Below are 12,614 nucleotides of genomic sequence, written 5' to 3'. Positions count from 1 at the left end.
CGGGTAAGAACATGTTACTTTATGTTCGAAGCATTTTTGACGGGAAAGGGGCGGGGGCATTGAGGTCTATTACAGACCCCCTTCCCCTAAAATAAGTCACCTAAAATCGCTTCTACAAACTAAATATCTGAACATTCCAAATACATTGATGATGCATGCATGATATGGACTAAAGTTATTCATGTTATAGTCGGGTATTTGTGAATGCTTTGACTGTAAATAACACATATCCTCTAGTTTGTTTTTTCAGCTTAAAAAAAATCGTCCCTAGGTGGATGGTATTACATCTCAACAGAGGACTTAAGGTAGTTGAAGAGAGCGGAAAGAAAGATTTTGCTACACATTTCGTGTAACTCTAGCATAACGGTTGTGACGAGAATAAACATTTTTTTATAGATCTTCAAAAATCGAGTTTGTTTATCTAAATCTCAATTAGATGGCTTATTGGACGCCCCAAGACCCAACAAACTCAGGAAAAACTCCTGAATCAAACAGGATGACAAGTTAGGAACTTCCTGCCTTCAGGCCATAACGCTTGAATTGTGAGGCAAAATTGCCAGATACGAAAGTGGCCCTAGCCCCAAAATATCTTTTTCGCTAAAATGAATGTTTGCACCTGTTCGAAACGCATTGCGGCCATTTTTTCCTTTTTCTAACAAATCCTGCCTTTTTATAAGCTTCGAAAGTTGCGAAAATCCAAGCATCTTTTGTTCACGACCGAGTCAGAAGTGGAGTGGGTCTATTCCTAATTTGACGTCACAATCTACTTTGCATACATTTTTACAAAGAGTTAATGCAATGTTTTGGGCTAGGGGCACTTTAAATCGAAGACCCATTCGTTTAAGAATGCAATGCGTGTACGAGGCTTCATTGATATGCAGCACGAGAGTTTCGGGCTTTCAAACTTTTAAACTAGTGTTTGCATGTAAAATGAACTGCATTTTAAGCTGATGAGTAACTGGCGTCACTTTCCCTGGATCGAACCCTCTGAGATCCCATCGGTCAGTTTTAAACGTGTGTAATGGCGGACCGTGAAATCCAAAATTTACACTCAAGGTAAACAGCCTTTGGATAAATATCCAAGCTCAAAATTTTCCCAGTGAGGTGAATGATTTTTTGATCATAGTAGCACTTAAGCGCGCCACTCTCGATATTATAATATTAAAATTCAATCCGAGACAAAACGCATCATCTCCACGCTCTATACATACAAATTCTTGTATTTATTCTCCATACCCTTGAAATGATACCTTTTGTTTAAGGCTGAATTTTAATATATCAAAAGTGGGCTACTCAAATAGGCGTTACGGTTGTTTTGTAAAGCCTGCAGGCCTAGGATATTGTTTATTCGTCCTAAATTTTAATCACAGTTGTTGGCGAACCGGTATAGTCAAGCACACAGCGCTAGTTTCATGATACTCTTGAAGTATTAACGTATTTAAGATCATTAGGACGAACTTGAAAGTTACTAATCTTTTTTTGATGAGTCACTCAGAAAGACAGCATAGTAATTAGAACGCGACCAAAGAACGAAATCTACAGTCTGATTAAAAAAAAGGAAAAAAAAAAAAAAAGAAAAAAAAGAAACACGAATAACGAAATGGATATAGTCCTTTTTCTTGAAATGATCTGTGCCTCACAAATTATTTTCTTTGCTTCAATGAACTAAAAACATACACTTAGTTTCCGTCCTTTGTCACAACGTGAAACTAATCTAAAAGACTTAGCATGAATTAAACTTAAAAAAAAAAACTATCACAAGCTGTAATGTTGTCAAAAGCAAAACGCACGCATTTTTTGTCTTTAAATCGAGTTCTAAGATATAGTGACACGACTTTTTTGATAAGCTTAGCAAACAGAAGAGCATCTTTTGAGCCAACCTGATCTCGATTAACAATCTGACTATATATGCATTGTTTCGATGTAGTGATATCCAAATAAAATTGATTGTTCCTAAACCGTTCTATAATCTTTGGAGAACTTAACTTACCTTTTGCAAATAATTTAAAAGACTGCCTTTAAACAAAACGGAGATTAGAGCAGGACGAGAAGACAGCAGTTTGGAAGAATTGTGTTTACTTGGCGAAGGAGCGGAAAGTGATTTGTTCAGTTGCAGTTTTGAATATATAGCGGAAATCGTTCTATTATCAGCTCTGTGATATCACGTTATTTTGACTCCTGCATTATCACAAATAACGGAAAATGAAATTACGCCCGGTAAAGAAAAAAGAAAAAAGGTCTCCGGCTTTAAGAATACCCGACGATTTAAATATGAGCCTTACTACTGGTAAACATGCACATCTAACTAAACCAGCACGCTTATTTATTCTGCACTCGAAAACGAAGAACATAGCATGAAGCACTCAAAAGGTCGTGCTTGAAGCACCCTAAGTGGAAAACGAAGCCGAATCCCAACTCGAAAACGAAGCACTCGAAACTTAAAAACGAAGCATGATCCCAAGTCGAAAACGAAGCACCCTGTTTGCCATTAGAAGAATAAAAGCTCCTCCTCCTCCTAAAAAACTACATATTAATATTTATTTACTTTTGCGTCAATATTTGGTTTGCATAAAGCAGGCTAACAAAATCTGTACCTTGATTAGTTCGCATTTTTGAGTGTTAAAATAGAAGTTTTGGTCGTATGTTACTGACAGGCAGTCGCATATTTTGACGTCCCCTATCCAGATACTAACCCCACCGGAAAGGGATTAATTTCAGCGAACATTGGTTCAGGAAAGCTGTTAGAAGCTCAGAGTACAGGCTTAAGCTTGGGTGAAAAGAAGTTGTAAATGATCAACATATCAGCCTTCAAGCCAATGTTTCTCGATTTCCTTTTATTTTCTTCAATCTTTCTGGGTTTAGTATTTTACTGAACTACATATCCCCTCAAGAGATATTTAGCAAAGACATCTACCATAGTGATTTACGATCCTAAAACAATATTGTGTATTATTAGAGCTACAAATTACGCAAGGACAACTTGAATCTCCTGAAAAACAAAACGCAGCTCAGTTGACAGTTATGCAACAAAAAAAAAAAACACTGTCAAGTTATTGCACTACCACACTTACGCAACGCGTTCCCACTTTAAAAATATCCCGTATCACCTCAATCCCCCCCCCCCCCCCCCCCATCCCTGAGAACTATTTACTACTTGTTGCTTTTGTTGAATATTGAATCGAATCCATGATAGAGAGTTTTAGCGATTTAAACCCGGACTCTATTAACGAGATTTTAAGTTATTGTAGAACTTTTGGTTCCAAGTTACTCTAATACTGAAAATCAAGATTATGGAATTGTAAAATTAGAAACTTTGGACTGGACTATAGAACACGCAATTACCGAATTTTAGATTTTTGAGCATTGAGAGAAATGGAGTACAACCAGATGTTATCTTCTTGTCTTTGCCACGGCAGATTTAAACAGCTTTCAAGGAACAAGTGTCTTTTTGTCTTCGCCACGGCAGATTTAAATAGTTTGCAAGGAACTAAACCACGATTACGGAACCGGACTTCGAATACAGAGTTGTTGAACTGCGATTTGTAATATGTTTTTCGGATGATTTAAGGCTGACTTTGTAATTTTTGGATGAACGGAGTTTAAGGAAGCAAGTAAAACTGTGGGATTTGAATAAAGTCTCCTTCAAAAAAATAAATAAATAAAAAATCCCGTATCCTGATAACCCGCTAATAGGGCTTCGTTGTTTGCATTTGCAAATTTAGTAACATTAACAATGAGTTTTTACAACAAACAACTTCAAGTTATATTACAGATTTATCTTTCTGGTAATCTCTCGCCATTTTCCGAAGTTTACCTGTAGTTGAAGTTCACTGTAACTGGACAATTTGTGTTAACTGTTTGCGCATTCCACGGATACGCCCTTGTAGGCGTCTTGTTTGCATATCAATGGCGTGTTTTGTTATATGCCTCGTTCTTCAAAGAATGCAATTACAAGAACACAATAGTGGACGGGTATTCATTAGTTACCCAACAAAACGACATGTGAGGTAACGTGTAATTTTTTATTCAATCAATACTATCTATATCACAGGCACCCCAAGCTCAGTGTGAGGGACTATAAGGATTTGTATGGGAAGACAAGACCTGAGACCTGAAAAGATAATTTTACGAAAAAATTCTCAATTAAAAAAGCCTAACATTATTGCCATTGTGGGTCGCTTCCTTCCTGTGAGGTTTTTTCCAGATTCGACGCGAATTGAACTATTTTCAGTTCCTCGGTTATCAACGGTCATAATATAATACCAAGGCTGAACACTGAATTCTCACACGCCCGCCGAATGGAGTCAAATATTCTTGGTTAAAATGTTCCACTGTAGAATTCAAGGGCAAAGGGTTTTTTTTTTAATTTCAATCCGCTGGCCGCGCAATTGAAGCCCTGCCAGTGACGTCAGGTGTCCCAAACGACACGATAATACGATGAAAAAGAACCTCACGAAATTTGAAGACCACACGGTGACCGTTGAGTTCGGTTTGGTAACGAGTCTTTGTTTGTGGCTTAGTAACGAGTCTTTGTTTGTGGCTTGGTAACGAGTCTTTGTTTGTCTTTGTTTGTCGTCCCTGACGACGTTACCAAACCGACCTCAACGGTCACCGTGTTGTCTTCAAAGTTCGTGAGGGACGTTTTTCATCGTTTTATCTTTTCTTTGGGATACTAACAGCCAACTGGCGTCGCTGGCAGGGCTTCGATTGCGCGGCTAGCGGATTGAGAGGATAGAAAAACCTACGCCCTTGAATTCTACAGTAGATTTGTGGCCGTGGGAACATTTTAACCAGGAATATTTGATTCCATTTGGTGGGCTCGTGAGAACTCAATGTTCAGCCTTGGTATTTTATTATGACCGTCGACAACCGAGGAACTGCTAATGGCTCAATTCGCTAACAGGAAGGAAATGAAAAACAATGGCAATAAGGTTAGACTTTTTAATTGAGAATTTTTTTCGTAAACTTATCTTCTCAGGTCGCAGTTCTTTTCTTGTCATACAAATCCTTACATTCCCTCACACTGAGCTTGGGGCGCCTGTGTCTATACTGAGTCTTTTTTTTTTTTTCTTAAGTAAGTTTAAATAATGAACATTTCGTGTAGACGTACGAACAGAGGTGGTTTCAGCCTTTGAAATCTGTGCGTAAAGTACTGAACTAAAAACTCATGCGCAGTGCTTTCTCCTATTAGTTCCCATAAAGATCCTACTATTTCCTTAAGAAAGTGTACTCGAATACTAACAGAGATTGACATCTGTTAGTCATCAAAAGTCAAAAGCAAAGAACGATGACGGTTTGCCATTGAAGTCTCTTTCCCGTTTGACAAATGACGAGAAAGACGAGACACAGTTGCCAATGAAATGATCTGCTCTGCCAAGAATGGCCAGGTCAAGCTGAGGTAACCATGGATTCAGATGAAAAACTTGGACCTGACAAAAGAACAAAAGATCGCTTTGTAGCCAAGTTGCGGAAGCAAGCCTGCGTTGAAAAGTTTCCCGGCGGCGCATTTCGGATGTCACAATTCACCGCGAATTAAAAGACTTCATGGTTTGCAATACTTGATAGTTCGGTGGGAGATATCTTTAAATTGAAAAACTATCGCTGTCTCAAGCAAAGAGGATGAAAGAAAGAAAATTGTACGATAAAAAGATGTCATTGATAAGTACGAGAGTTTACGACGTGAAGAGTGGCCACAACACAGTTAAATAGTTTTTGAAGGATATCTCCAGTTATTTAATTGGCCGGACATATTGAGGAAGGGCATTCAAGTGAATGTAAATACAATGAAAAATGAAATTTTCGTTACATTCATTCCTTTAAGCTTGAAATCTATTCTTCCAACATTGGGTCATTATCCGTGGCCACAAAGACAGATTTAACGCCGTGATTTCTCGCAGCTTGCTCGGTGCGGTTGAGAATGTCCTGCTTGGGCGGGAAACAAAGATCTCTCGTAACTGTCCTGTATTGGGAGTATCCTAGACATTGCGGCGAGGCCATGAACTGAGGTATTCCATCTGCGTGTTCACAAGCATTACTCTTGCAAAGAAAGAAGAAATTAAGATTGCGGGTACAGATGCAACGTTGTGATAAAAATTAGATGTGGGATGTTAAAAAGTGGAAATGGTTTGTTTCCAGTGGAACTTGCACCTCGCTATCAAAGTTAACTATGCGATGACAAAAACATTCAAACGAAATCGTATGTTTGAAGAACACCAACTGGAAGCAAGCCGACCATTAACGAGGTGTAGTTAAGAAAGCGCCACCTAATTGTGAACTTTAGCAACGACGACAGCGACGGCAACGAGAACGTTACAAATTTGCATATTTGTATATGCATGTAATAGGACAACATGCTGTGCAATCTGGGAATAATTGGATGAGCAAAGATCTGAGGACTGCCTAACGAGGCCGTAGGCCGAGTTCAATTTGGCAATCCGAAGAAGCATGTAGTCGTGTTACCTATTCATTATATAGCTTCCAAAAACGGTGTGTTCTCACTGTTAGAGACGATTAGCGCACCATAAAAAAGCGTAAATACTACACAGGGGCCGCGGAGTACCTTTAAAAGTGGAGGTGGCGAGGGAAATGTTCACCTCCGGAGTCCGTTCTGTGGCTCAACAACGTCACGTGCTTAAGCTCCCCAATAGCTGCAACCTGATCGGCCATTAGTCGGTTCTTTTATTTATCTTGACATTTGATGGGTTGATGGAAAGTATCCAGATTTTTCTCATATTTGACGGTTTGTTCAAGGCTGAAGTAAACGTTTCAGCAAATAACTGTCGAATTTGTTTAAAATTTAATCAAAACAATAACTTTGCACGCTCTGCACAAGCGGTTTTTATTTTTTGTCCATTTTTTTGCTATTGTCGGCAAAACAACGACGTTAAATGACCAAATAGACCTCTTTACAGTTGTGTGCTTAGTTACCTGGCCTTTAAATGAAAGTGAGGCTGGTGTTGACCTTGTCATGATGCAGATCTCCCTCCTTTTCTTATGTTAATGATGTCGTTGTTATGCTAGTTAGAAAAGAATTTAGATAAGAAAAGCATTGAGGTTTCTATCAAAACAAGGTCAACTCCAGCCTCACTTTCATTCATAGGCCGGGTAACTAAGCATACAAATGGAGAACGTTAACGTTAGCACTTTAGAATAAATTTTCATTTTCTCCCCTAAATGAAGCGCCGTTCATATCAGTTTTTCGGATTACAAGTCTTGCAATATTTGCGAAGTGATTGCAATTTGCGCGAATATATCTGTTGAGATGACGTTTTCGTTTCCGTCGTGATGGCTAAAGCTCCCTATTGAAAGAGGGGGACGTCAGGAGTTAGATTCAAAAGACCACCTCTTACCCAATCAATTCCATTGCGAAGATGTATTCCAACAAATGGCCCCGGTGGTAAAGTACTCTTTATATACTCATCCATCTCTTCGTTTATCTCGTCAGACCGCTTTAAAAACGCATGTACCTGGCGATTCTGCTCTTCAACCGGAAAACTAGCCGGAGCACCTCGGAAGGCAAGAACGGGGTGATTCGATGGAGGAAATCTAACACAAAAGAACAGGAAAACACTCGTACACACAATACACTAGACTTGCATATCTTATGCAAATACGAGAACAACGGAATTAAAAGAGGCCGAAATTGCGTTGCTTCCGCCTGCCTTCATTTTGTTCCTTACACTATTACTATTAATAATATTGTTATGATTGTTAAGTTAAAAGTTAAGGCCAGTGGCTTTAGAATTTGACAATTTTCGAGACTGGAATTTTTTCATCTGCCGTCTCTCTAAAATTCTCAAGTGGCATTATTTACGATCCTGCCATTATTGTGCAAACAGCCAATTCCATTTGCAAAGCTAGTGGGAAGTAAGACAAGAGTCTTCCTGGCTCAGCCAAGTCTGGTCAAGCTGCAACTGTAAGACTTTCCTACATGAATTGGGAAGAACGTAACACCACTCCCCAGCAGGGTCTCCCAAAGGGCAGGGTAATCACTACTATACTAAAGCAGATTATGGTTATGGATTAGGACACAAAGTCTCATAACGGTTTACAATTCTCTCCCTAGGGTGAGATCGGACGTCAGGTTGTAAAAGACACCTCTGGCAGCCCATGTAAGTCTTTATTAATTTGATCTCACCCACCTACTCAGCCTACGCATGCCTGTGAAAGGAGGACAGACCACAACACCGGGGGTGACTGGTCTCCCCCTACTCTTCACGAACAGTGTGTGGATTCTTTAACGTCCCATAGTGTTGATAAACAGGAAAAGTGTGAGACAGGGCCCTATGGTTTAAAGTCCTTATTACAAAAGACACATCGTTGAAAATTTAATTACCATACAAACCAAAGGCAGCACTTTCTTTACAGTTATTTTTAATTGAGACCCTGAGTGTTGGTCTGGCCAAAGTCGAACTCACGACCTCCCGCATAGCGGCCTGGTGCTCAAGCCACTGAGCCACCGGTGCATGATGGTTTATGATGATCACGACTATTATCAATATTCCTATTAATATTAATATTGATACTAATATGAATATGAATATGAATGATTATAATAATATTTTGCTTATTTTTTGGGCGTAACTGGTAGCAGGTTTCTTAAGAACCAGTGATAAGAAATTACGAGAAATTCTAACACATACTCCTTTTTCCACTTGCCTCTCTCATAAGGATCTTGAACACGAGTCCCAAGATGGTAGACAATCTTCTCATCAAAATCAGCTCCAAGCTCATCCCAAAAAGGTTTAAAAGGATTTCCATCCTTTATCAGAAAATAATGCAAGATTAATATTTATTCACTTTTTACAGTAGAAACAATAGTGAAGAAAAAAATGTGAGTGTTCCCATGGCATACAGTGTAGTGTCTACCATTTCTAAGCTGTTAGTAACTGACTTTTCATAGATGATGATCTTGATGACAATGCTTGCAATGTCCATGCTGATAAATCATAATTGCTCGGTATGAATATCTACAGGATTATGACAATCATAAATTTGGTGATGACAGTGATCATAGTACTTTCTGTGCTCATCACTCTTCCTTGCACAGCTGATACTGAAGGGCCTCTGGAAAAGCTGGAATCCAGAAATGGAACCGGAACCAGAACCAGAACTGGTTCTTCCACTGTTCGCCCATCCAATTCTCCTTTCCCTTCGAACATCTGCCTCACCGCCAGTGCTCACTAGGGCTGCAACGATACACCGGTGCACCAGTGAATCGCGATATTTTTTGCCATGATACGAATATCGATATTTTAATAAAGGACAACTGGGACGAAATGTCACATTTTTTTTCCTCTTTTTCTTTTTACGCACAATAACTTATCATCATGTACGATGTACTTTCGTCCATAAAGAAAAAAATAAAAAGTTTTCCTTCATTAAAATTTCGCCGCTCCAAAAGTGAAAATTTTTGTCTGCCATTACTCGAAATTGGTTCCAGTTGAGCCACTATTTTCGCAACGGCATCTCTAACCGTAAAAAAATCCATCTTCCCGCGCTTGTTGGACAAAACGGCTTACTAGATTGTAGCTTATAGATTCAGAAAATGCAAAAACAATTAATTCGAATAATTTCGTTGCAGTGGCACTTTAAGCAACATATCACCATATTATTATTATTATTATTATTATTATTAATTATTATTATTATTATTGTTATTATTATTCACCATTCAGAAATCACTGTCTTTAATGACTCCTAATACGCAAAAATAACCCTTTTGTGGCTCGTTTTTAATTAAACACAGGGGCAACAAAGTTCCATCCTTGCTTTGTATAGCTTCTGATCTGATATGTACGGATATCGCAGATAACTAACACTACCATTTGCCCCATGAATTTTTCAAGATGGACAAATTGCGTTAACTGTAAGATGACAAAGTCTTGTGCACCCATAGGCAAAACACACTGTTCATCGGAAAATGTCTTCCCACTGTACATAATTATTATGTCATGATGTATTGAGATATGTATCGTATCGTGGCACCTGTATTGTGATGTGTATATCATACCGTGAGAAAATGTATTGTTGCAGCCCTACTGCTCACAATTCCCATGTTTCTTCTTTATGTCCATTGCCGCCAGATCTGGAAGGTGAGGTTCACAGATGTTTATCTTAATATTTTATTCCAATAAATGAGGTGAATTTCTTTTGTCTTTTACTTTTCTTTTCTGGAATGCTATCGTCCATGGCTTCAGTAACAGTACTTTGCTTCCACTCAACCAAGGGACAAGGAGGAGTCTCAATGTCAATCATTCTGTACTCGTAACTTCAAAACAGGAGTGACACCAGTGGTAAAAACCTTGTAGTCACAACAATATCCGTAAAAATCAATTTTGCAGTTTAAAGTGTGTAATATAACATTCACAACAGTTACTGTTTTACCTGAAATATTTAACAACTAGATATCGTCAACCTTCCTTGCTCTTATTCTCATTCCAGGTCCAGATCCCAGCTTTTCCAGATGCCCATACTGAAGTGCAAGGGGGATAGCTCAAAGAAATTGGGTGGACAGCATATTATTTTGTTCCGCTTGTTTTTAGTATAGAGGAGCTGCAGTGCATGCAGCTTCTTGCTGTTCTCTATGTAATTTATTTCGTCACAAGAAAAAATTAATGTAAAAGCTTAACAAAACCATTGACCTTTCTTCAAACACACAAGGTATTATTCCTTTGTGTATTCCTACCTTCATCCTACACTGTGCAACAGACCCTGGGGGTAGCCAGCAGTAGCCATGCCTCTTTCCTTTAGGCCAATGTAAAGGTGCCAAGTGCTTCATAAAATCTTCCGCCAGAATCACTCGGTGGTAGGACTGCAGGGGCTCAACCTGAAAAAAATCAGAGAAAGGAATATTTTTCTGTTGGAAAAGCAGCAAGAGAACAAATTATAAAATGACTTAATGAACAGATGCAGTTTAAGGCAGATAATTTACTCAACAATTTTGACATCATTCTAGGTGATAGCTAGAGTAAAGTAATGAACCCTGATTTAATAGTGCCCAGTAAATGGAGAATTTTATTTCAAAGCTATATTAGACTAAATGTAAATTCAGCTGTATAATGGTTCTTTTTGGTTTTCTTTACTTCAAAGGGGCTCAGGAGTATTAATTTTATAGTTGTTTTATGGAGAGCACTTGCTAAAGTTCATTGAATTGGATTCCATTCAGTTACTGCAGCCAAACCTGTCAAATGTGGCCTGCGCACAGCCAGACATGTAACTCGGAAGCGTAAACCAAAACCTACACATAGTCCGTCTGTGCAACAGCTCCCAAAAGCTTGTTATGATATCTTGCAGTCAACCCTGTCTGATTGGCTAGAATTTTATGCACTCTGTAATTGGACACTCAACAAATCATGCAATCATTTTAATGAAAGGTTGAAAAGAGAGTTCAAAGCCCTAAAAGATCAGTTGTAAATTGATTGTCTCCTATCTGAGCAGGAAAACTTGCTGTGGGAATTTCTTGTATGCAGACTGCTACTGTCACTGTGGCAATCCAAAACCCGTGAACACTACTAAGAAATATTTATGGAATGTTAGTGTGTTTTAAATAAAAAGCCAATCTAGCACGAGAAAACTTAACCACAACCAGTAACGGTAATTAGCTTGTGGTTTCATGTTGCTTCTGATTGGTTGCTGTGCGATGGGAAATGTCAAAATCAAATTAACGTGTTGACATGTGGGGGGGGGGGGGGGGGTACTTGACCCATATTCGGAGATAGGGGTACTAATTTCAAATCATGACTCCGATTAGGAGAAAACCGGACTACGGAATAACCAAAAATATAACTCGAGTAAGATAATAACAAATACCCGAAAACAATAACCACACAATTTTGCAATGGCGACTGATTAGCAAATACAGTCAAATTGAAAATACAGTCAGTATTGAAATTTCAATGAAATGTCAATAAATTCTGCATGTCAAATCTTGAAATTTCAATATTCTGCATGTCAAATCTTGAAATTTCAATATTCTGCATGTCAAATCTTTAAATTTTAATATTCTGCATGCCGAATTTTTAAATTTCAATATTCTGCATGCCGAATCTTGAAATTTCCGGTATTCTGCATGTCAAATCTTGAAATTTCAATATTCTGCATGCCGAATCTTAAAATTTCAATATTCTGCATGCCGAATCTTGAAATTTCAATATTCTACATGCCAAATCTTGAAATTTCAATATTCTGCATGTCAAATCTTGAAATTTCAATATTCTGCATGTCAAATCTTGAAATTTCAATATTCTGCATACTGAATCTTGAAATTTCAATATTCTGCATGCCAAATCTTGAAATTTCAATATTCTGCATGTCAAATCTTGAAATTTCAAGATTCTGTAACTTACACGCAATTAACTCGCCGTAATAACTCACGATAGGTATAAACTCACGCAATTGGAGGACCCATGGCAGATCTCTTCATTTTTATTTGCTTGCGATCCATCGCAAAGACAAATTCAAACTCTAAATTTCGCCGAGGGTGTCAAACTGTTCCTATCGCTTCGCAAGCAATACCCTTTCATTATTATTTTCTAAAACGCAATGAGATAAATAATTTGAAATAAATAACATGATTAAACGTTGCCTTTTCAGTTGTTGAAATGCAAATCACT

The 12,614-nt window shown here is 38.3% G+C and overlaps 1 pseudogene; it reads right to left on the bottom strand.

Moving 5' to 3' along the window:
* Nucleotides 1–5,764: 5,764 nt before the first annotated feature.
* LOC138046106 (GDP-fucose protein O-fucosyltransferase 1-like) overlaps nt 5,765–12,614 on the bottom strand; it is a 13,764-nt pseudogene continuing 6,914 nt past the window's right edge.

The sequence above is a fragment of the Montipora capricornis genome, chromosome 4 (assembly GCF_036669925.1).
Source record: "Montipora capricornis isolate CH-2021 chromosome 4, ASM3666992v2, whole genome shotgun sequence".
Classification (NCBI taxonomy): Eukaryota; Metazoa; Cnidaria; class Anthozoa; order Scleractinia; family Acroporidae; genus Montipora; species Montipora capricornis.
The sequence above is the reverse complement of the archived record's forward strand: the minus strand, read 5'-3'. Positions and strand labels throughout refer to the sequence as shown.